Here is a 25,900-nt window from a genome sequence, read left to right as displayed (position 1 = left end):
CATGGCCCACCACAGGAACCCAACCTACAGTAGGGCTGAAGATGATATCATCACTAGCATTATGATTCAGCACTACCATTTACTCTTTTCACGAACCAGCCAAGACCAGCAGGATCGTCCTGCAATGTGGCAAGATCTTGTCCACAGGGTCAATGAGGTAGGCCTGCATAACTGCACAAATGAGCAGGTACGCCACCACTGCAGTGATCTTCTCCGACATGTTTGTCAGTGTGCCGCTGCTGTGCGTACAGAACAGCTTGCAACAGGGGGTGGTGTTAGCATCCATCCCCCCTCACCAGAGTGGAGGAGCTGCTCATGAGCCTGGTCGCACCTGCCCAACAACAACAGCAGCAGACATACACCATGATGGAGGTTGGAGCCACCCAGCAAGCACACATGGAGCATGCAGGTAACATGACATATCTGTAGACTACTGTTATCTGTATTGGTAGATCATGCATATGTGAGATGTGGAGTGTGTCATTCAAAGATGTGGAGCCTGTTGTTGTGCAGTACTGATCATTTGGAACACAATCTGTAGCCCTGTGAATGTAAACTGTTGTCGTACTGTAAGATTGCAAACACAGAGTAGCAATACCACAGTTGTGGCCACTGACAAACTGTCTCATCTCTATGTAGGTACCTCTAGGGTGACATCAAGGCAGCAGACAGATGCTGGTGAGTGTGTTCTACATTTATTATTGGAAATAAAAAGTGCATGTCATAGTTAAGGTGTAGGCCATGTACACATGTAACACACATACCCATAGTGCATGCTGTGCATGTTTGGTGAAAGAGCACATGCATCTCACTAATGGGATTAGCAGCCTCAAACACATGCAATATCCAGACCATCTCAAACAAATGTGGCTAGATGTAGTGACCATTGGATAGGCACAGTTGATACTCAGCATCCACATAACATACACATCTATGCCATACACAGAGCATTTTAACATGCTACACATAAAGGATTCCCAAACCCTCTGTAAAGACACACTGTAGTATCCAAAATCTCATCCACACATTAAACAGAATATGCATGAGGGATAGAGGCCTATCTTGGGGCATTTAAACACTCTGCAACACACTACACATTCATGTCAGGGAATGCTCCTTATTGGCATCCTTACAAAATCACGTAACAACTGGTTGTGAAATGGTGAATTTAGCCAAAGTAGTACAGTTCCAGCACAGCATGATTTGTGCTGGTTTGTGAAACATTTGTAGCCATGAGTGACCACCTGATGCCTCATGATGATGGCCTATGGTACTATACCCCATCCAGTTATTGTAACCACAGTACTACACATAGCTTTCATTGCTACACACCATAATGATACGTGTATGTGCACACATATGCACCTCTAAACAGTATGCATACCAATCACCATTTGCACAACTGACACATATATGTCTTGTGATGCTATTGAGTGGCTAGGTCATATGACACATATTGGGTATGTGTAGTGTTTAAATATGCAGTCGTATTTTAGCATGCCATGTCATGGATGAGACTGGCATGTCCAAAATATGATCTACACTCACCATAAGTTCTGTACATTGGGTATGTGGCCGAATGGTATTCTATCAGTTTTCCATGTACCACTGATGATGTTGTGTGAATACTCATCATGCATGTGCTAAAAACATGTCCACAATTAACACATGTCCACAATTATTTGCTAAAGACACAGAGGCTGTAATTCGATACCTATCTGATACACAGATATACATCCAGCAATGGTATGTACACCTGTGAGTTATGGGGCACAGCACATCACAGGGTTATGAATACCTGCACAGCAATGTTGTGTCCATGTAAGCATTGTGTTACAGGGGGAGAGCCATCACCTAATAACAAAACACATGCATCAAAGCCATGTATTCTGTTAGTAACAAGGATTGACTACACTTGACTTGCACTGCATGCTGTTGAGCAACACATGTCCTGTATGCTGACAGGTGTGATATGACTGTTTTGCTTGTGATACTGTACTCCACCATCACCTGCTATTATTTATGTTTTGTGATTGCTGGTGTGTGTGTCTGCTTTTGGGAGGAGTGTAGTTTTGTGTGTGTGCATGTGTGCATGTGTGCATGTGATCTGAAATCATGTTCAGGTCTTAAAGTGTGTTTCCTGTTTTTCTCTCACATGTGGCGAGGTGGGGCTGGTTCAGTACAGCAGGGAACCTGATGTCACTGAGACAGACAGTGATCATGAGGATAGGTGTGTTGAGGCACAGGCAGGTTTGTCAGGGTCTGTTGCTGGGCCACCAATTGACAGTACGCAAGCCTCCACCACATCCATGCACACAGACATACTGCTTGTACATCCATCATCACCATTGCCCTTAGCTGAGAGACAGTGTACGGTTGGCACTGGCCAGGACATTGTGGTATCTATGGCACATGTATCAGGACACAGCAGCCATAGCCAGATGTCTGGAACGGTACCACATAGGCAGATGATTAGGGGTTCTCGTAAGAGCACTGCTGGTCATCATGCCACTGGCAGATGTGCCACACCTCTTTCTACCACACGCATGATCCAGGCTGTCATGGAGGCACAGACACAAATGGAGCAGTACACCAGACAGGGGCTAAGGGCACAGAGGGCTCATTACACCTCTGTAAATGACCGTATCCATGACCTAGCAGGTGCCATACATAACTACACTGAGTTCATTGACAGACGTTGGGGTGAGACATTGGATGTCCTCCACAATGTCATGCCCATGTGTCAGGACAGTGCGGGATGGTTGAGACATCGACGTGGATGTATGCCAGCAACATCACCAACTGGAGGTTGCCGTGGACGTCCAGTAAGTCACAGCTGCTCCCGTAGTGCCAGTACCAGCCCCAGGAATGTTGGGGGGTCTGTCCATAGACTGTCCTAGTAGACCACGTGCATGTGGCTCTGGCCAGTCCCAGCAGGGACCTGGATCCAGTGGACATTTGTCAACCTCTGAGGATAGTACCCTATCTGGATTCATACCCGATACTGTCTGTAACACCCCTGCAAGGCACAGGTTCCGTATCCGTGGCCAGAGATGGTGATCTGTAAAGCCTGCCAGGTACAGTCTGTAGCTATCTCACAAATCCCTGTATATGGCAGCCAAATGGTGGAACTGTGTGCATGCAGACACACACACACATATACCAGAAACCTAGGGCAAACACATACCCGCACATATGACATCAACATTGGCCCATAACAGTACTCATGGCCCTCACACACACACACTCACACACACATGTTGATTGTATGGCTCAGTGTAGGCCTCTGGCAAACCAACAACGCACCCTGTGCATATGATGAAACCTGTGCCACATCCTGACATCTGTAACATTGATGCTGGAACAGGCTAATGTGGTGCTGATGCACAGGGTGACTTTAATAAAGTATAGCAATGGTTGGATGTGTAGCATGTTGTCAGCAGTAAAGTGTAATGATATCCTTGAAGGTGTAGCTGAGCAGGGATGATGCATTAAAGCTGTAATTAGCAATGTTGTATTGTTTTCACCAGTGTTTATTCCAATTGTGTTTTGTTTGCCCATGTGCCACTTGGCTGATGTGTGTACTTGTGTCAGCATGCGTTATACAGTGGACAGTAAGTGTGGGGTGTGTGCAACACAGGTTTGCAGGTGTCCATTTGTGAACATGGTGAAGGTGCACTGTCTGCATATATATGCGTATTGGATACATGGGCAGGGTGATATGCCCTGTATTGGCCAGTGTTAACACTCCATAGTTTCTATTGGTGGCCAGTATGCATTGTACTACACACATTTTGGAACCTGAGTATGCATGTGTGTGTATGACATGGGTTGACACTGTGCTGTGGGTGATACTGTTATTGCTATCTGTCATTGATTTGCATTACTAAGGTTAGCACTGTCCTAGCTACATAATCCTTTATTAATGCACACTGTTCACCTACAGGGTTGCATGGACCGTGTTATCACAAACACAAGAAATACTCACTTATACAGTAAAAGTGCATTGGTCTCATGTACCCCTGCCATAAACTAAATATATAATAGAAGGTGTGAAGTTGTACCAAAAAAGAGTTACATACCAAGAAGGGATAACCTTTCTGGTCAGTATCATTGGGAAAATACAAGCCCTCATTAATCGTACAAGGCAAGCTTCAAAATACAAATTGACAAGGATTCCAAAGACAACACTAAAGCACTAAAGCTTTCTTTAGTGCTGTTTATAATTTAGAGGGGACATCTCAGATCAGGTCAGAGTTAATGTAAATGGTCACAAAGTACACTTATCTGAATGACATTACCAATATCTTGTCAGACAGTTTGAATTCGGATTTCAACACCCTGTCGTTATACAAGGGCCACATTTCCAGACCTGAATAATGTAAAACCTGATGATTCACATACACTCTAGTTAAAACATCTCTTTACCAAAGTCCAAACCACAGTGGCAATGGTACTGGACAGTGTCCCTGGCGGTGTCATACACAAGCTGACATATGAAGTAACCACGCACCTAAACACTCTGTTCAGATGCAGCCTCTATACAGGTTGCATACTTGTGGAATGACTCACAGTAATGGTGTTCACAGTCCACAAGGGTAGAGCTACAACTTCTTCTTCTTCTTCTTCTCCTGTCGGATGCTCCCATTAGGGGTCGCCACAGTAGATCATCTGTTTCCATTTCTTCCTGCCCTCTGCATCTTGTGCTGTCACACCATCCACCTGCATGTCCTCTCTCATCACATCCATAAACCTCATCTTAGGCATTCCTCTTTTCCTGTTACCTGGCAGCTTCATCCTTAGCACCTTTTTCACAATATACTCTACATCCCTCCTCAGCACATGTTCAAACCAATGTAATCCTGCCTATCTGGCTTGGTCTACTAACCTTCAAACATGGGCTGACCCTCTAATATACTTATTCATAATCCTGTCCACCCTCGTCACACCCAGTGCAAATGTTAACATAAACTGATTAAGGGTAGAGCTACAACAGATCCTGGAAGCTCTCACCCTGTAAGCCAGACAAATGTTATCTGGAAGGCTATGGAGCACAGCATTATGGAACTCATTAACAGAGATATTATGAACCTGTAAACACTGCACCATACCCACTTAGGTTCTCTAAAGGCCAGATCGTGGCTCCTACACCTAGTAGACTTCAAGCCAGTTAACAAGGTTATAGGTGAGGGAGGGGAGGTCCACACATCCAAGCTATAGCTCACCCAGCAATTCATACCCATGCCACATTCTGGTATTATACATAACCTCAACAGACTGACCATAAATGACTGTTAGATGATGCATTGACAACTGACGCACAGATGTAGGACACACAGTAACATTTGTAGCCTCCATGTACAATTCTATGCCAGTAACAATTGGTATTCACCTGCACTCAGTCCTGGGACCACTCCTGTTTGGCATATAGTTTTCTTAGGTACAGGCAAACATAGTAGGCATATGTCTGCCCACGTTTGATGAAAATGCATACTGTGGGCTATACTTTATTCTCCAGATAACACACACATCCTCCAAAAGGGTATCATAGAGACAGATACCTAGTGACAAAATCATGCTGTAAAGCTATAAGCTAAAGAGAGCATAGTTATCCACTTTTAGAAAACAAAGTATCCCCAGAGTAGCACATAGGTAGTAGCCCCCAAAATGTGGAACAGGTACTAATGTATACATAGAGCCATGTGTTTAGTCATCTCTCCTTTGATAATCACATTACCAAAGGGTTTTGAAAATCCCTCTGTGGAGCACATACGCAATAAAGGGTTTGCATGCAGATCAACAGCAGTTGTTGCACACCTATAATGATTAGTCATCTTTGCCAGACTTTGCTTGCTTTGCAACAGGATTCAAATATACCTCAAGCATAAACCCTCACTCACACTCTTCAATAGAAACCATGATGAGTGGATGTGAAACAGAAAACGTAGCCCAGGGATCATTGCAGTGTCTAAGCTTGTCACAAGCATACAGAAGTAACCTAAAGTCTGGAAAGTGCCAGCACACTCTGGCAAGGCTAACAGATGCTTTCATGGAGAAAGCATAGTACCCACCTATGTAAAAATTGAGGTCACATGTATGTATATGGCTTTGCCCCACAGCTACCTTACATGTGTTATGCACATACAGTTGTCATTGTGATACGTAATACACTAGAAAAATGAAAACCCACTCCACATTTACCAACGGTTTCACACACCTGGAACACACACACAATTAGCAAGTGCAGGATTCAAACTCTTACCTAATTACATTATGATACTACAGCAGTATGCATTCACACAACACACTATACACATTACTGGGATTTACCTTTCCACATGTGTATTTGTAGGATGGTGACATCATCAGACTTGACAAAGATGAGTAAATCACTTTTAAGGGGTGTGAGTAGTCTCCAAAAAGGTTGTTTTCTTTTCCCAGGAAAAGACAGACACACACAATTGGCAAGTGTGGGACTCAAACTCCTACCTAACTACATTATGATACTACAGCAGTACACATTTACACAACACACTATACACATTACAGAGGTTTCAGTTTGCCCCAGGTGTATTTGTAGGATGGTGACATCATCAGACTTGAGAAAAATGAGTAAATTGTTTTTAAGGGGTGTGAGTAGTCTCCAAAAAGGATGTTTTCTCTTCCCAGGGAGAGACAGACACAGTTGTCCTACCTAACTACATTATGATATTATAGCAGTATGCATTTACACAACGGGCTATACACATTAGTGGGATTTCACCTTCCCACAGGTATATTTGTAGGATGGTGACATCATCAGACTTGACAAATATGAGTATATCACTTTTAAGGGGTGTGAGTAGTCTCCAAAAAGGTTGCTCTCTCCCCAGGGAGAGACAGGCACACACATACACTGTTGGCAAGTGCGGGGTTCTTAATCCAAACTAAGTACTTTTTTACACTTCAGCAAGCAATATGGAGTTACAGGATGCAATAAAGGCATTACTCGCTGACAGTTTGCCCAAAGGTTTTTTTCACATTTGCTAACCTCAGCAGGCTTATCATACTGGGTGTATTGTGAGTGTATTGTATGCATAGGCCATAATCATATCATATATGGGTTGATGCACCACATGCTGGCACACACAGGGTCAAACTGGAGGCTAAGCTCTGTCAACCCAATACTGGAAAATACAGTCAAGAGGAGTAGGGTCATAAAAGCACAACATCAACAGTCTCACACAGAGCTACAATATAAGCACCATCAAAACACACACATAAATACAAATTAACATACTTGGAGAATACAAATATTAATCTGAAAAAGAGAAAGTGTCCTCCTAAGCAGACAAGCAAGCAACATGCACCTCCAAGCACACACCAGAAAACACATAATACACCAAAGCAGTGTGCCTCACAACAGGCCCTAAGGCAAAACAACACACCCAACACACTAGTAATAGGTGACTCCATAGTCAGGCACACAGATGTTCCACTCACTAGGCTTGACAAGGGGAAGATTACTGTCAGTTGTCTGTCAGGTGTTATGATCCACCACATAACACAAGCACTTACATCACTCCAGAACAGGTACATATATGACCCGGTCTTTGCACATGTCAGTGTGAATGATCTGAGACATATCTCCCAGGACAACATGACAAGAGATATATAGTAGCTCTATGATCATGTAGCCCAGGCTGGTATGACCCTGACCTTGAGTAGCATCTTACCTTCACCTACAAGATACTGCAATATAATAGAAAGATGATAAACTTCAACAATTGGCTGAGCTTCTGGTGTCATTCAAAGGGGATCCAGTCTCTGTCTGCCTGGGATGACATGATAGACAAGCCTCATTGCTTCACTAGAGATGGTTTGCACCTGTCACCCCTATGCTTCTGAATACTGGCCAAGGCTCTTGCTGTCCCCATATTACCTTTTTTAGTCAAGGCTCAAACGACAAACCAACCCTCGTAACCAACACAAATAACCACAAAGTGAGCTAAATGCTACTCAATGCCAGAAGTCTCAGCCTCCAAATACACACACTCAAGGCACTCCTCAGTATGGAGAATATTGATATATGTGCAGCAGCAGAAACCTAGTTCAAGGCTCCAGAGAGCACATCGGCAATACCAGGATACTACTCATTCCATACCTTCCGGCATCAGAACCTGGATCATAACACATAGGGCGGGGATGTATCTATATTCATCAAGGATACCTACACCTCTCTCTACATCCTCTCTACAGGATATGTACCCATAGAATGTTGCACAGCAACATTCTTCCCACTCCACAGGGGTGGGGCCACAACAGACCATTGGCATTCCCACTCTATGAGCCTGGCGAGTCTGATCTGCAAGGCAATGGAGCCAATCATAATGGAACCCAATAATAAAGACATTGGGAACCTTCACACAGTTGAGCACACCCAGTTTGGCTTTGTCAAAGGCAGATCATGCCTCCTGAACTGGGTGGATTTTTCTGAGACAGTTACCCAGGCTACAGATGATTGAAAGGAGCTCCACACAGCCTACCTATACCTCACTAAGGCCTTTGACACCATTCCCCAGTCAGGTATCATAGATGAACTCACCAACCTGGGCATAAATCCATACATCTCAAGATGGATTGCAAACTGGCTCACAGATAGATCCCACAAATTAAGAGTTGCTGGCTACATGTCAGACTCTAAACCGGTAACAACTGGTGTCCCCCAGGGTTCAGTCCTGGGGGCCCCTCCTGTTTGGTATATACTTCTCAGAAGTACATGCCAACACAGGAGGGTTGTGGTTGACTACGTTTGCTGGGAACTGTAAAGTGTGTGCCATAATAGATTCCCCGGATGACACAAATATTCTCCAGAAGGGACTCTATGAGACAGATGTGTGGTGTCACAATCATGGCCTCAAGCTCAATGCGAAAGAATGCATAGTAATCCCCTTTGGGAAAAACAAAGTACCCACAAACTACCACATAGGTGTTACCCCCTAAAAACTGACAAGGTAATAAGGGATCTGGGGACACAAGTAGATAGTCATCTTTCCTTTGACAACCATGTTGCCAAAGTGGTTAGGAAATCCTATGTGGCCCACCTAATCAACAAAGGGTTTGCATCAAGATCAAAAGAGGTAGTGGTGGCCCTCTACTCTTAAGTCATCAGACCCATCATTGAGTACAATGCACCATTTTGGATGCCGGTTAGGCATATCCAGCAGCTGGAGACACCACAGAGGTACCTCATCAAGAGGATTACTGACCTCAAACAGTTGTGTTATGCAACACAACTGGAAAAACTAAATCTGTTCTCTGTTGCATATCACCTACTCAGAGGCAAACTCTGCTTGACATACAGAGGCATGTCCAACACATAACTGTTGAACATGTTCCATCTAAGGAAAACAAAATTGAGTCACACTACACACTCCAGGGATTTGAACCTCATCACTACAATGAATACAACATGCTGGTGGAATAGAGCACCATCCCAGAGACTTGCCTTACTGTAGAACAGAGTCCCAATGTACATATAACAGAGCCCCTCGCTGACACTCTTCAATAGGAACCTTGATGAGTGGATGGGAAACAGACAATTCTCACCGGGGATCACATCAGCAGCCCCACTAGGTAGGGGCTTAGGGTACTAACTATTAAAACTAGGGCTTAGAAGACTAACCAATGGGGTGGAGAAAGCTGCACAACTTGCCTAGGCTAATATATGCCTTTGTGAAGATAGTCTACTACATACCTATGAACCTATGTGACAGGTACATGTCTACAGATAGTAAATGTGCACTTCATTGTACAGTCATGTTGTACAGCAGGCACATGCACCACATACTCTGTAATGCTTACAGATACTGGTGGCTATTATGTACAGTGGGTGAGATGTGCACCTCATGTCTTTTGTGCCATTGGGATGTGTGCTGGGTGGGACAGTCCTGGATGGCTCCTTATCATGGTCACCCTCTTACACACATCTCTGCCCATCCATCTTTGCCTTATTATACTGTGTTGCCCCTACATATATAGGTACATAGGTAGGTAATAGGCTATCTGCCTGAAGGCATATATTAGTATGGCCAGATTGTGCAGCTATCACCACACCTGGGGTTAGTTCCCTATGCCTCTGTGTAGTAGAGCTGATGAAATGATCCATGGTGTGGAAGTTCATTTTCACATACACTCATCAAGGTTCCTCTGGAAGAGTGTCAGTGAGGGACTCAGTTTATGTAGGTTGGGGAGCCTGTGAGTTAGTAATGTATCCCTCCAACATATTCTATTTATTGTTGTGATGATTATATCCCTAGAGCATGTGGCACAGTGAGCTTGGGTTTACTTTGGATAGAGCATGTACATCAGTTCTGCATTGGACATGGACCTGTATGTTGGGCAGAGATTGCCAGAGTAAATGGTATGCAACAAAGTACAGATTGAGTTACTTCAGTCTTGTTGCATAGGGCAACTGTTTGAGGCCAGTAATCCTCTTGTTGAGGTACTTCAGTGGTCTTTCCAGCTGCTGAAGGTGCCTAGTCAGATACATCGCAAGTGTGTCATGGTACTCTCTGATGGGTCTGATGACTGATGAGTAGAAGGGACCTCCTTTGACCTACATGCAAAGACTTTGGCAATTAGTGGGGACACATAGCATGATTTTCTAACCACTTTGTGAATGTGTTTGTGAAAGTAGAGATGACTATCCACATGTGTCCATAGATCCCTTATTATTACCTCCATATTTAGGGTGTTGGCACCTATGTGGTATTTGTATGACTGTAGCTCGAGGCCATAATTTTGACACCACATCTGTCTGACTGAGACCCTTTTAAGGATGTCTCTGTTGTCTCAAACATCGATTATGACAACCTTTTTGCAGTCATCCACAAACTTTGCTAACCATAGCCCTTGTGTGTTTGACTATACTTCTGAAAAGTATACACCTGACAGGAAGGCTCCCAGGACTGAGCTATGGGGGACAGCAGTTGTTACCAGCTTACAGTTCAACAGGGAGACCACAATTCTTACCTTGTGGGATCTATCTGTGCCCCAGTTGACAATCCATCAGATGACATATGTGTTTATACACAGGTTGTTGATTTTGTGGATACGACATTTGTGTGGGATGTTGGAAAAGGGCTTTTCAAGATCTATGTAGGCCATGTGGAGCTCATTTCATTGATGTATTTCCTGGGTAACTGCCTTGAAAACAGTCTAGCAGGTTTAGGGACCATTATCTGCCCCTGACCAAACCAAAATGGGTAGGGTTCGGTGTTTGTAGGCTCCCAATACATCTGTTTATGAGTTCCATAATGATGAACTCCATGGCCTTGCAGATCAGGCTTATTAGGCTTATAAGACAATAGTTCCCATGGTTTGTTGTGCACCAACACTTGTGGAGTGTGCCAAATGTTGCTGTAACCCATTCAACAGTTTCATATCCTGTACAGAGGGTGAGTCTCAACAGACTGTTCAGGTGCAGGGTCTGTTTGTTTTGGAGCTCACATATGACACAGCCAGGGACTCCATGCCATCCCATAGACGCCATGTTTTTAGGTTTGGATAGAGCTGTTTAACAATTGTATATATGATTTCTGGGTTTTCACAATCTCCAGGTATGGTAATGGGCCCTATTGTCAGTGAGAGGGGGGTTAAATATGTATGAACCTGTCTGACAAGATGTTGGCAATGTCAGTCATGTACATGTATTTATTTACACTTTGCACTAACTCAGAACATATATGAGTTTATATTGATATTTATGACATAGCTAAAGAAAGCTTCATGGTTCTCTATGGAATCTTTGGAAATATTTTTGGCAGAGCTTGGCTTGGGTAATGCTAGGAGTGCTCATTGTTTCTTGATACTGATCGGAGATTTATTGATCTTCTTTGGATTTTAACTTTCTTTAAACAACTTAAGTACTTGTATTACATAGTTTGATTATGACAGGGGTCCAATATATTATATGGGTCTGTTTTCATATCACTGTGTGCGCAAGGCAGGATTGGTGAATAGTGACATGTGTCTGGAGTAAGAACTGCAACTGCCAGATATGTGTGGTCCACTGCTGTACTCAGACATAGCCTAAGTGTGTGAGCATGCCCAGTACGACCATTCAGTATGTTGTTGACTGAAATTTGCTAAATTTGTCTAAGTGTGTGAGCATGCCCACTATGGGCATATATACTATATGTGTGTGAAAAATCAAGTTAGTTTTTACTTCAGGGCTCACCTTTGTGTTGTACATCAACAAGAAGCAGGCTGTGCCTGCAGGGCTTCCATGAGTCAATTTGCATAGACTTATCAACATTTCTACATGTAGGGGGGGGTGGCTATTATTTGCACATTTCCACCCGGGGGGCACACCTGATTGTTACTGTGGGTGTACATGGGATGAGGGGTACACCTGACACTTATACACATTTGCTAGGCCTGCACTGCTATGTCACGTACTCCATTTCAGTCTGTACTGTTGCCTATCATACTGGCTTGAGGCATACCACTGTACTACAGACCTTAGCTTCCAATTACATGCATAGTAGTTTGTGACTTCATAGCCTATCCAACCCACATCACACTGCCTGGCCTGCTGTTATCTGTCTGCATAGGCCTGAGTGGAGGTTACCCATAGGCCTCTTCAGAGGGCATGATAACACATTTGTTTGTGTTTGCATTTGTCTACAGCTGTCCTGCTGGCTGTGAATGTTACGTATGTGACCCCCCCCCCCCAACTGGTATGTGTGAGTGACTTAAGTTGTGTCTGTGCCAGTATTGAGTGTGGTGCTGCAGGGCTACCTATGTCGGATGCACATAGTACACTCCCTATACATGTTTGAAACAGGTAGTGTCAAGTTAGGCAACCCTTTTACTGTATGTGTGAGTCAGAGAGAGGTGTCATTTCCAGGGTTCATACTGAGTCAGTGAATGTGCTATGCATTGCCTCTTTGCCAAGGCCAGAGCATACTGGACATGCCTCCTTCTGCCTACTGGAGCAAGCTCAGGTTGTTCCTCCTCCGAGTCACACTGTGCCTGTGCAGGCCTTGGCAGTGGTGGGGGGCTGTTTGGCCCTGCCCCATGCTGTTCCTGCTGCAGCTGTTTTTGCAGGATCATATTGTGTGGCATGGCACATACCGTAACAATTTGGGTACATGTAGTTGGTGAGTACTGCAAGGCTCCACCAGATGTGTCAGGCACCAGGACAGTGACTTGAGCATCCCAAACACATGCTCTATTATGGAGTTCTTGTTCTTGTTCAGGTGTGTGTGCATTTCTGATTGGTGTCATCAGCCATGGCTCCAGTGCATATCCAGCATCCCCTACTAAGTGACCATAGGGAATGTCCCCATTGGCAAATGACTGGTACAGCTGGGTCAGATGCCAAATGTGGAAATCGTGATAGCTTCCAGGGCATCCAACACACACATTCATTATTATGCCCTGGGCATCACACACAAACTGGCAGTTGATGGAGGGGAAGCCCTTGCGGTTGATGTAAACCCTACCCTGCTCATCAAGTGGTGCTTTGATGTTTATGTGCATGCAGTCTATTGCACCCACTACCTCAGGGTATTCTGCTATTTGGTGGAAAGATGCATATTGCTGGCCAATGCCTCACGGGAAGTGGAGAAATATATGTGGTCACTGACATGTGCTGACATGGCATCCAGGAACTGGTGGAGTACCCTGGATGCTGATGCCTGTGAAATCCCCATCATATCACCAGTTGGTCTTTGGAAGGTACCTGTAACTAGTATTCTTAGGCCAACACATACCTTGGTATCCACTGGGATAGGTTCCCCTCTGTTGGTTCTGTGTTTGAGGCGTGGCTGGCACAGCTCAACAATTTGCTGTAGGAGGTCCCTGTTCATCCTATAGTGCTCCACTATCTCCAGCTCATGTAGCCCCTGGTAGGTTACCCTGGGTCTGTACACTCTTCTGTGTCTTCTCACTGTGGGCTGCTCAGCAGCATTCACAACATCACCAACCTCAGCACCTTGCACATGTTGGTTTATGATAGCAAGAGCGACCCCTAACAGTTTGTCTGACTTAAACTTTTTAAGCTTTCCCTCTTTGTATATTGCAGTGTTGCAGAGTTCTTGAGAAAGAACAGGGGGGAATGGTGTTTGCAGTGTTTAAAGTGCTGGGCTGGGCTAGTCTGCTGCCTGTGTAAGTGGCTAATTCTGATATATTTCACCTGGCAGCTCTGCTAGTTCTCCTTGGTTAACTTCCTACTGCTTCTTTTCCTTCCTTTTGGCTTTCTGTTTCTGCCTGGGGGGATCACCGTGCAAATGAGCGCAAACATGCGCCAATGCACACACATGCACACAAGCTGTGTGCATGTTTTCAAGGAGTTTCCTATCTTATAACAGTGTGCACCTTGAGTCTGAGGTTTTCAAATAGGACAACTGTAGATACGTCTCTTTGCAATCCTGAGCAACTCAAGGCAAACAAGAGCCACTGTGCTCCAATTAGCTTACAGCCTGTCTGACACCCCCCTCATGATGTCACCTATATTCTAGTCTTACACTCACCTACTCCCAGTCTTACACTCTTGGGACATGCTGGGGAAAATTGGGATTCACTATCCTTATCCTCATTTGCATAGGATTGCCTAGTAATGCTTGGTTACATCTCTCACATTGAGCTTCCCCCCTCTTAGCAACCACTAGCCAGTAGCCATGTTGTCTTCAGCCTGCCATTCACCTGCATGGCAGAATAAGCATTTTAGTGAAAATGCCTATTTTTGGCTTTTTTAAATAATTGTCTTGTTTTTGTAAGCGCCGCACGTTTGCGCGGTGCTGCGCTATGCTTAAACATCGGAGATCGGGGAAAAAAGTTACATTTTTATGTTTTTAAACATTTTGCACTATCAAAGGCCTTATATTTGGCCACTGGAATGCTTCCTCAACTGTATGCATCCTTTATTTGGAGCTGTCATAGCTTCATTTAGCTATTTGCAGTAATGTACTCCGTTACCAACGGAGTACATTTCTGCAGGTAACACTAATCTTCCACGGACAGGTTAGTGTTTGCTGGATCTCAAATTTACATCATTTGCATGGATTTCAACAGCAATGACATAATTTGCATATCATGACACTGTCCGTGCAAGACTAGCTTTAGCAGCTCTTGTGCATGCCCCTACAGGCTGTTTCTGGATCACACGGCATACATCTTGCCTGTGTGATGTCATACACTAGTCTAACACTCCTTGCAAGCTTTTGAGAATCCAAACCTGTATGTTGTACTGAGCTTCAAAAATGTAACTATAGTGTACTCTGCTGGAAGAAAGCTGCTAAGTCAAGCCTTGAATGACTATTTGATCTCAAACTTAGAGCCGTGATGTCTGGACCAGTAAATTCTTTTTATTATTTTGAGACCAGAGTTAATTGCTAGATTTTATATGTATAATGTCTTTTATTGCCGTGGCTTCCTGCAGGTGCACATTACAAAAAGAAATGTAAAGGTTGTGTTTCTGTTAGCCTGGGAAGCTAAATCAGAACTGTTAAGAATGATGCAATCTAAAATTAGTCAGCAGTGATGTATTATAAATTTAAGACTTTCTCAGAGAAAGAGAGAGAGAGAATCAGAGAATTTTGGATTTTGTCTGAACCTGAACACATCAATTCAGCAGTCCTCTGCCTTTGCTCTGTATGTATGTAAGTTATGTAGAACATTCTTCCTCCTAGAAATAGATAGAAAATAGTAAGATTAAACTAGCTTTTTTCTATATTTATGACAGACTATTCTGCAGTATTATTTTAAGCATTTTCCTGTGATGTCTGAACTCTTGACTAGCGCTGTGTTGAACTGAGGAGATTTGTCTTGTGTTTTTATTATTTATTATAAAATATTTTAAACCATTCAACTGTGGCTGTTTTGTGTAGAGATAATTTAAGCTCTAGAGTACATTGCATGTATATAGTGATACTGCCCAAGCCACTCCAATAAGCCTTGCTGTTCATCACATATACTAATTGGATAATAATAATATTGCACAGAAAAATTGGACACAATTTGGTAATGCCCTTATTAGTAGCTGATATTAATGGTTGGTGGCATTGAGTTCTACCTTATAGCCTGGGCAGAGAAGGGGGCATAGCTGAAGAACCTGTGCCAGGCTTTCCCAGGAGTGTCTGTATGTTTGTATACAACTCATATCTCAAAATGTATGTGTCAGCTACTTGGACAGGGACACAAAGCACTGGTTGGACAGAGGGTGCTGGAGGTTTTAGCTTGACCACTAGGTTTTACCGTATAGCTGTGTCAGTGGGGAGTCTTATTGGGGATCTGGAGAGAAAGGGAGAAACCAGCCCTGGACTGACTGTGATCTCTGTGTGCTCTTAAGGGAAATTGTACTTTACTGTGTGTGCACTTGTTATCTTTCCCAATGTGCATGCCCCTCACTGGTGCTAGAGGTGAGGATTGAGGTTCCTTGATTACTGGGCCAGTGCACAAGTGTCACATAATAATTGTTTGGCAGTGGTGGGATATCCACATCAAATACTAATTGTTTGATAGTGGTGAGATATCCACATCACATACTAATTGGCTTGTAGTGGTGTGGATAGTGAATTCCTGTAGCTTGTGTTCAGTGATCACCAATGGTGTTTTTGTACTCTAAATCAGCCATGCAGTGAATATTCAGAGGTCAGATCACAACTATTTTATTTCTTTTGTTAGGTTAGTTAGTCAAGTGGAGCAGGCAAGCATGTCAGCAGAGCAGTATATCAAACTGACAAGGAGCCATTTGGCTGAGATGTGCCAAGCTAAGGGTCTGGTGCATGGAGACCTGACTAAGGCAGACATGATTGCAGCTTTGGTCATAAATGCATCAGAAAACAGTATTCAGGAAGACAATCAGACTGGCCATGGAGATGTACAACACTCAGAGAATGGACAGCTCAACCTTTTTACAGTGAACTTAAAAATCCATTTGGAGCTAAAGAGAAGAGGAGGCCAGATGTTTGGAAATGAAAGCTGGGGAGAAGGAGAGGCAGAGGCAGCATGAAAAGGAGATGCTGACTCTTCGCCAGAGTCATGAAGGTAATGGGGAAGGGAGTAACTGGACCCCAGAAGAACAAAAGGTCAGTAAATTTCTTCTGCAGTTTACAGAGGGGGATAATGTTGATAGTTTCATTCATATGTTTGAGAGGGTATGTAAACAGTATGATTTTGACCAAAGGCTCTGGATATGGTTCCTGACCCTCTTACTCCATGGTAAAGCTGTAAATGTAATTTCCAAATTATCTGATTGTGAATTTTTTGATTATACTGCTGTTGAGACTTGTTTGCTAGAATTGTTTAAGCTAACACCTAAAACTTATAGGAAAAAGTTTTGTCAGTATAGACGCAAGGCAGATGAAAGTGTGTGTGAATATGTTGTTGAACCGAGAACTTATTTTCATAGGTGGGTGAGTGGATGTCAGATCATAACATTTGAAGGGCTCTCAGACCTTTTGATGAGGGAACAAGTCCTTAGCACTTTGCCTGAGCGTATGAGGATCTGGTTAGCTGATAGAAAATGTGCTACTTCAGATGAGTTGAGGAAGAAAGGAGACCTATACCTAGCAATCAGGGCATCCCTGCACAGGAAATGGAGCCCTGGTACTGCTCATGAGTCCAAAGGAACCCATGGTGGGCAGCCCAGACCTTCCCAACAGAATCTGATAGTAGCAGGGGAAGCCACTAGTCCAGGTACACATCCAGGACCTAGGATTAAATGTTTTGAATGCAACCAGTGGGGCCATGTGGCATATAGATATCCATGGAGGCAAGGTGGGGAACAAAAGGTGAGAAAGTCAGTAAGTGGAAAAGGAAAATGCCAGTAGTAGGTTATCTTGAGACAACCAGGGTACCAAACTACCATCCTGCAGATGTCCTAATAGGAAATTATTTTGATGAGGCAGTAGAGTGTGTTTATGCAGTTACATACAGTCAGGCTCAGAGACAAGGATGTGTGTGTGGTAGCCTGGGGGAGACCCAGTCAGACCACATACTTGCAGCCAGGACTGGTTAGGTGGTTGGTTCAGGGAGGAAGCTACCCTGTAGTAGTGAGTCTGAAGGTGAGCAACAGCTGCTTGTGGGTTCTGATGCTCCCTCGGACAGAGTGACTGCAAAGGTAGAGGTGAGTAGTAGTGCCCAGGCTGACAGTGAGGCACCACTGTCAGAGGATGCCAGACTTCCTGTGGAAGTGGAGCTTGGAAGGGTTACTAAGAGAGATTTCAGACTGGCTCAACTCTCTGACCTTACATTGCAAGGTCTGAGGCAGGTAGCTAGTGAGGGACTTGATTCTCAAGGGAAGGTGGAATCTGTATACTGGGACACAGCATTACTGTATAGAGACTGGACCCATGAGGGAGGGCTAGGAGGTAAGAGAATATAGCAGTTGGTAGAGTCTAGATCCTGCTATTTGGTGCTTCTAGCCATAGTCCATGATATTCCCTTTGTAGGTCACATGGGCATAAAATGTACAAAGAGATGTATTACGCAGAGCTTCTATTGGCCTGGGATTTCCAGAGATGTTACAGGGTACTGCAGGACCTATGAGCAGTGCCAAATGGTAGGCAAGGCAGGAGACAAGGTAAGAGCTCCTTTGATGCCTTTGCCTATGATTGAGGAGCCATTTCAGAGGGTAGCTATGGATATTATGGGGCCTCTGAGCACCCCAAGTTCCACAGGGAAATCGTATACCCTAGTGGTAGTAGATAATGCTTTGGCTTTGTCCTCCATTGAGGCAGAAAAGGTGGCAAATGCTTTGTTAGAGATTTTCAGCAGGGTAGGTTTCCCAAAAGAAGTACTGACTGACAGAGGTGCCAATTTCATATCATATGTTTGAGGTAGAGAGTATGCTGTAGAGCAGCAGTAATGGTTTTCATTCCTGTCATACACAACAAGCTGCAAGCAGTTGGGAGGGACCTTACAAGGTGATAAGAAAAATAAGTGATGGTAACTACATGGTGGAACTGCTAGGTGGGGGCAGAAGCACAAATTTTACCATGTTAACATGATGAAAACTTACCATGATAGGGAGTCTCTTGTGCTGAGTATTTGCAGGGGATTGCAGGAGGAGTCTGAGGGAGATCTTTTGACTGGTCTCCTCAGTGAGGCTCAGACTGCCACCTCAGCAGAAGTGGCAATGTCCCAGCAGCTATCTCCTACCCAGGTTCATGAAATCCAGGCAGTGCTACATGAGTTTGGGAACATGTTCACTGGGAAACCAGAGTGCACCCACCTGGTACAGCACCAGCTGGATACAGGACCCCAAATTCCTATTAGGCAGGCCCATTATATGGTGCCTGAGAGAGTCAAACAGACACTGAGGGAGGAGATACAGGAGATGTTGGAACTAGGGGTAATTCAAGAGTCCAACAGTCCGTGGGCCTCTCTAGTGGTGCTGGTGCCAAAGAAGGATGGCAGCTCTGTGTGGACTGCAGGAAATTAAATAGTCACACAGAGTCAGATGCTTACCCCATGCCAAGGTCGGATGAAGCCCTAAACCAGTTGGGTGGGGTTAAGTATCTTACCACTATTGATCTTCCAAAGGGTTACCGGCAGGTGCTCTTGACTCCCAGTACTAGAGAAAGGTCAGCCTTTCTGACTCCTTTTGGCTTGTATGAGTTCATAAGATGCCCTTTGGGGTAAAAAATGCCCCAACAACCTTCCAGAAGCTGGTAGATAATATCCTAGCAGAAGCAGGAGGATTTGCCCTTACTTTCCTAAACGATATTGCCATATGCAGCCATTCCTGGCAAGATCACCTTCAAAATGACAGTGCGGTGCTGGGCAGACTCCACAGAGGAGGGTTGACCATTAAGCCGAGCAAATGTCAGGTGGGTATGGCAGAGGTCTCCTACCTGGGACATAGAGTGTGGAGTGGTAAGATCAGGCCAGAACTTGCCAAAGTGAAAGCCATTCAGGCATGGCCTGCACCTGTTACCAAAAATCAAGTAAGGGCATCCTTAGGGATAGCAGGGTACTACAGAAAGTTCATCCCCAGTTATCATAGCATAGCTAATCCCTTCACACACCTGACAAGGAAGAATAGGCCAGATAAGGTAGTGTGGACCCCAGCATGTCAGCAGGCAGTCCAGATGCTTAAAGAAGCTTTGGGAGGACCCCCTATATTAACCAGTACAGATTACAGCAAAGAATTTGTTGTGCAGGTGGATTCTTTGAACCATGGGGTGGGGACTGTATTTAGCCCGATTTCTTCAAAGAGAGAAAAGCACCCAGTGGTGTATTTCAGTCATAGGCTCCAACCTAGGGAGGAATGCTATGCAGCTGTACAAAAGGCATGACTAGCCATAGTGTGGGCACTGCAGGAACTTCAACCTTATCTGTATGGAAGGAAATTCACTGTAATTACAGATCATAATCACCTGTCATGCTTACACTTAGCCAGCCAACAAAATGCTAAGTTGTTAAGATGGAGCCTAGGGCTGCAAGCATATGATATGTCAGTGTAGCATTGCAGTGGGATTAGCAATGCCAATGCAGATGGTCTCCCAAGGCAGGGAATGGGGTAAGGTATATTTACATATTTAGATTAGCCCTGCCAGATAGAATCTTGTAAATAATTCTATGTGAGTTGTAAATATTAATATAATCCACAGTCTGGATTTACAAATGTAAAAGAGCACTATATGTTATGATTAAACTATATGTTGTACTGAGCTTTAAAAATGTAACTATAGTGCACTCTGCTGGCAGAAAGCTGATAAGTCAAGCATTGAATGACTGCTTGATCTCAAACTCAGGGCTGCGATGCCTGGACCAGTAAATAATTTCTATTATTTTGAGACCAGAGTTAATTGCTAGATTTTATATGTATAATGTCGCTTATTGCCGTGGCTTCCTGCAGGTGCACATTACAAAAAGAAATGTAAATGTTGTGTTTCTGTTAGCCTGGGAAGCTAAATCAGAACTGTTAAGAATGATGCAATCTAAAATGAGTCAGTAGTGATGTATTATCATTTTAAGACTTTCTCAGAGAGAGAGAGAGAGAGAGAGAGAGAGAGAGAGAGAGAGAGAATCAGAGCAGTTTGGATTTTTTCTGAACTTGAACACATCAACTCAGCAGTACTCTGCCTTTGCTCTGTATGTATCTAAGTTATGTAGAACATTGTTCCTCCTAGAAATAGATAGAAAATAGTAAGATCAGACTAGCTTTTCTCTGTATTTATTACAGACTATTCTGCAGTATTATTTTAAGCATTTTCCTGTGATGTCTGAACTCTTGAATAGCACTGTGTTGAATTGAAAAGATTTGTCTTGCATTTTTTTATTTATTATTAAATATTTTTAAACCGTTCAACTGTGACTGTTTTGTGTAGAGATAATTTAAGCTATAGAGTACATTGCATGTATATAGTGATACTGTCCAAGCCACTCCAAAAACCCTTGCTGTTCATCACACATACTAATTGGATAATAGTAATATTGCACAGTAAAATTGGACACCCTTTGGTAAGGACATTATTAGTAGCTGATATTAATGTTTGGTGGCAGTTATTTCTACCTTATAGCCTGGGCAGAAAAGGGGCATAGCTGGAGAACCTGTTCCAGCCTTCCCCAGGAGTGTCTGTGTTTTATAACTCATATCTCAAAATGTATACATCAGCTATTTGGACAGGAACATAAAGCACTGGTTGGACAGAGAGGGTGCTGGAGGCTTTAGCTTAACCACTAGGTTTTACCCTATAGCTGTGCCAGTGGGGAGTCTTATTGGGGATCTGGAGAGAGGGAGAAACCAGCCCCAGACTGACTGTGATCTCTGTGTGCTCTTAAGGGAAATTGTACTTTACTGTGTGTGTACTTGTTATTGTTCCCAATCTGCATCCCCTTTACTGGTGGTAGTGGTGAGGTTTGAGGGTCCTTGATTACTGGGCTGGTGCACAGGCATCACAGGAAGTATTAGTCAAATTATATATTTTAGTAGGCAAGCAAATATAAACCTTGCCATATGTAAGCTTACTTGGAAGCTGCTTATGGGACACACTTGTTCTCCCAACCACATCAGCACCAAAAATGGTATACAATTTTCACTGAACAGTCTGGCTCTCTGACAGTGGACAATAACTCATCATCTGGTGTCAGTGGTGGCTTAGTAACAGGACCACACCCCATAGTCAGCTGTTCTTGGGCAACTGCAGCTGATCTCTGGGCTGATGAAATCATATCAGTAGCCCAATGTCACACCTGTTCATAATTCCTGCTGCAACCCCCCTACTACTTCGACATAATTGACTGATTCCAAATCTTCTTTCTGGCAGACATATCCTCACATCTTCTCTCAAGCAGAAAGGCTCCATGGCTCATCAAAGCCTGGATTATCACTTTTATTTTCTGAGTCACTGAAAGGGGGGGAGGGTTCCATAGAATTGTATGCTTGGGTGCCATAATCCTAACTGACATAAAGTAGAGAAGGATAAAACACATAAGTATCACATAATTAAAGTCTTGCTTACATACACATGTGTCAGTGTTAAGCACTGTAAATAAACTTTTCATTTAATAAAACTGGAGGTTATATGGCTGCCCTACTTCCTTCTCACACACAAACCAAGGGGGAATATCACATAAATAATGTATTATGTTTCCCACCAAAATATCAGGATGTCGAGCCTGAATGGCCATCTGAAAGCAGCAGAGTTTTAGAGCTCCATAAAATTAGTAAAATAAACAGGGAAAAAAACATTTTTTCAAAAGTATAGACAAATGACTAAACTATATAATCAGCAACTTTGGTGGATTTCTGCAAATATTTTACTGTCAGAAAGCTTGGAGATTTATCCAGTTCCTGAACATAAGCAACTCTTGGAATCCCCACATTGATGCAGCTTTAAAAAGGAACTACAACAGATGACAGCTACCCTACAAGAACTATCTTTGAAGATGGATGATTTTTAAGAAAATCTAGAAAATCTTAAAATGAACAGTCAAAAACAGACTGAGACTCTAAAGGAAATGTTACATCAACATCAGATAAAAATAACAAGTATATAGACTTCTCTATATGATATTGGAAAGAGACTTAAGGAAGAAAAAGCACAAACATAATTTCTTCTTAAACAAAATACTTGGTTACTTAACAAAGTAGATGATTTAGAAAATAGAGAAAGTAGAAATAATATCAGGATCTTTGTATTACCTGAAAACATAGAAGGTGAAGACATTGTCTGCTTTCTAACAATTTTGATACCTGACTTCTTAAACTTAAAAGAAGGTCTCTCTTATGATATTGAGAGGGCACACAGAGCTCTGGGGAAACCTGCTTCCAATTCAACAAATAAACCTCCTAGATCAGTTGTTATAAAATTTCTGTCATACTTGGACAAGGAACTCATTTTTAAATCTGCTTGGAAGAAAGCACTTTTAAAATATAATCAAAACTCTGATAAGGTTTGACAATGACTATTCTATCAGAATAATTGAACAAAGGAAAAAAGTCTGGTCAATGATAAAATTCCTAAAGCAATACAATATCAAGGCACAACTTGCATATCCAGCTAAAATAAAGATATTGTTTGTCAGTGAAATGGGAACCTTCAATGACCTAGAGGAAGCTACTTCATTTATCAAAAACAACGTGATTTCTGTCCCAGAAGAAATGAAATGGTTGGCCCCTTCACTTAAAAGATCAAAAGAAACAAGTGGCTGGACTGATGTTTAAAAATAAACAAAAGACTGACTCCAGAATTGCTGTTTCATCTAAATCTCTCAAAGTATCAACTATGACTTGAGCTGCTATTAGTAAATGTTTTAAAATGAGTATATATCATTTTTGGTCTTCTTAAAGCAAATCATCACTTAATCGTTTAGTAATTTTAATGTTCAACATTAAAATTCAAGAAGACAAGTAAAACTTCATACAGGTATATTTATTTTCTATTCATCTTTAGTTGTTCGCTTATTAGATATAATTAATTCAATAATTAATCAAATGAATATGGTCATAATGAGACATCATTTATGTGTTGTATTTTTTTTTAGCTTTTCAAGATAACATTTCATTTATAAAAACTCCCACACTTACTAGTTTTTTTAATAAGTACTTCTCATGTGCATTGACTTCTTTAGTTAAAATAGTATCAACAAAAATTTGCCGTTTCTACATCCTTGATTGGTAAACTCAGATATTTTCAGTGTATACAAATTAACCATCCATAAACATGTCTGGATATTACGTTAAGTTTATTGAGAGCTTGTTGTCTTGCCTAATGACTAAATTAGTCTGGCATACAGCCCGAGAATAAAACAGAGCCTGCCAACATGTTGTGGGCTGTTTTTTTTTTTTTGTTTTTTTTTTTTCAGAAATGGATTTAATATCAATGTGCTTATAGGTTGATGTTTGTGATAATTTACTAGTTGAGCATGGAGATTTGACCTACACAAATAAATATGTTGTATATCAGTGTTATTGTGTTTGTGAGCTTGTTGGGAAAATGCTGCTGTGTTTGTTGGCCTGTCGGAGGTGGCTCGAGACGGTGATCACATATGGTCTTTGTCTGCCCTTTTGGCTTTGAGACACTTTTTTTTTTTTTTTTTCTAAGCTGTGAATTTATCATAAAAGGAGGGAAGGGTAGTGAGGAGTGAAGCTTTTTTGATTTCTGTATGTCTCACGAACTACTTAGGCTGTTTACCGATCTCTTCTGAGGTGATCTGACTCTATTTAAGTTCCCATGACAACGGGAAACAATGACGTAAACCTCTAATAGGTCTGCGAACGTTCGAGCCTGAATCTCAGCATACAGAAGTCTAATAATAGTAAATATAATATAAATGCATTTTAGGAGTGAATTGGAAAATACTGTGAAAGATAACCACAAAATAGTTAGTGGGACACCTTTATGCTAACATTTGAAATAAATTAACATCCTCATATCATAAAGTAATAACTATGAATGGAATATTCAACATTAGTTGCCCAATTCAGCTATATTTGACAAGCATGGAATATTTAGTGAATCAATCCACTATTCTAAACTGGCATTATACTATTACTTGTTTCAGTTATTAAAAAATGTGTTCAGTGACATTGTGCTTGTATACTGATGTGTATGACAGTTAACTTAGATGGGCATTGAAGTTTAATTCACGTAAACAAATATGATATATGTCTATTTTGCTATGGTTGTCAGTATACTGGGGAAATGTCATATCTGCTGCATCATGGAATATGGTTTGGGATGAGATCTTGCAAGTTGTTACTGTGACATTTTAGCCATGATTCAGTTTCCAACAGTCTGGATTTCATCATATAGAAGAAAGGAAAGATTACAATAATGTCAAGAGTAGTGAAACCTTTTCATTCTATGTATTTCAAGAATACCTTAGGTAGTTTTCTGCTATCCTTTACTAGGATTTGACTCTATCTAGGTTTCCATGACAACGGAAAACAATGATGTTAACTTCTATTAGCTCTGCAAACCTCTGAAACTTAAATTTCAGCATTCAGATGTAAAATAATAGAAGTTATAATACTAATGTTAACCTGGTTTGAATTGGGAAACACTGTGAAGGACAACTGTAAAATAGATTTAGAGGAACAATTCTTGCATTGCTTTTTGAAATAAGCTAATATGTCTATAACCTTGTATCGATTACTTAACATTTGTTATACTTTTAAGACATATATAGCAGATATGGTGCATTCAGTGAAATGAGTATTATTTCAAACTGTCACTATACCACTACTGCTACACAAAATGAGTCAGCATGAAATAGATAATCTAGGGATAACAACATTAAGAGGAAAAAAATAGATAGAAACTTCTCATATGCAGATGTAAAAAAAAGAAAAAATATATAAAAGAGAGATATACTTTTTTTAGAGTATTGGTCGCAGTGCTGCAGCGATTAGCATTGTTGCCTCACAGCAAGAGGTTCTCCCATTTGATTCTCGGCTGGA

Source organism: Protopterus annectens, chromosome 3.part0 (assembly GCF_019279795.1).
Source record: "Protopterus annectens isolate FY-2018-M chromosome 3.part0, PAN1.0, whole genome shotgun sequence".
NCBI classification, from domain to species: Eukaryota; Metazoa; Chordata; order Ceratodontiformes; family Protopteridae; genus Protopterus; species Protopterus annectens.
The sequence above is the reverse complement of the archived record's forward strand: the minus strand, read 5'-3'. Positions refer to the sequence as shown.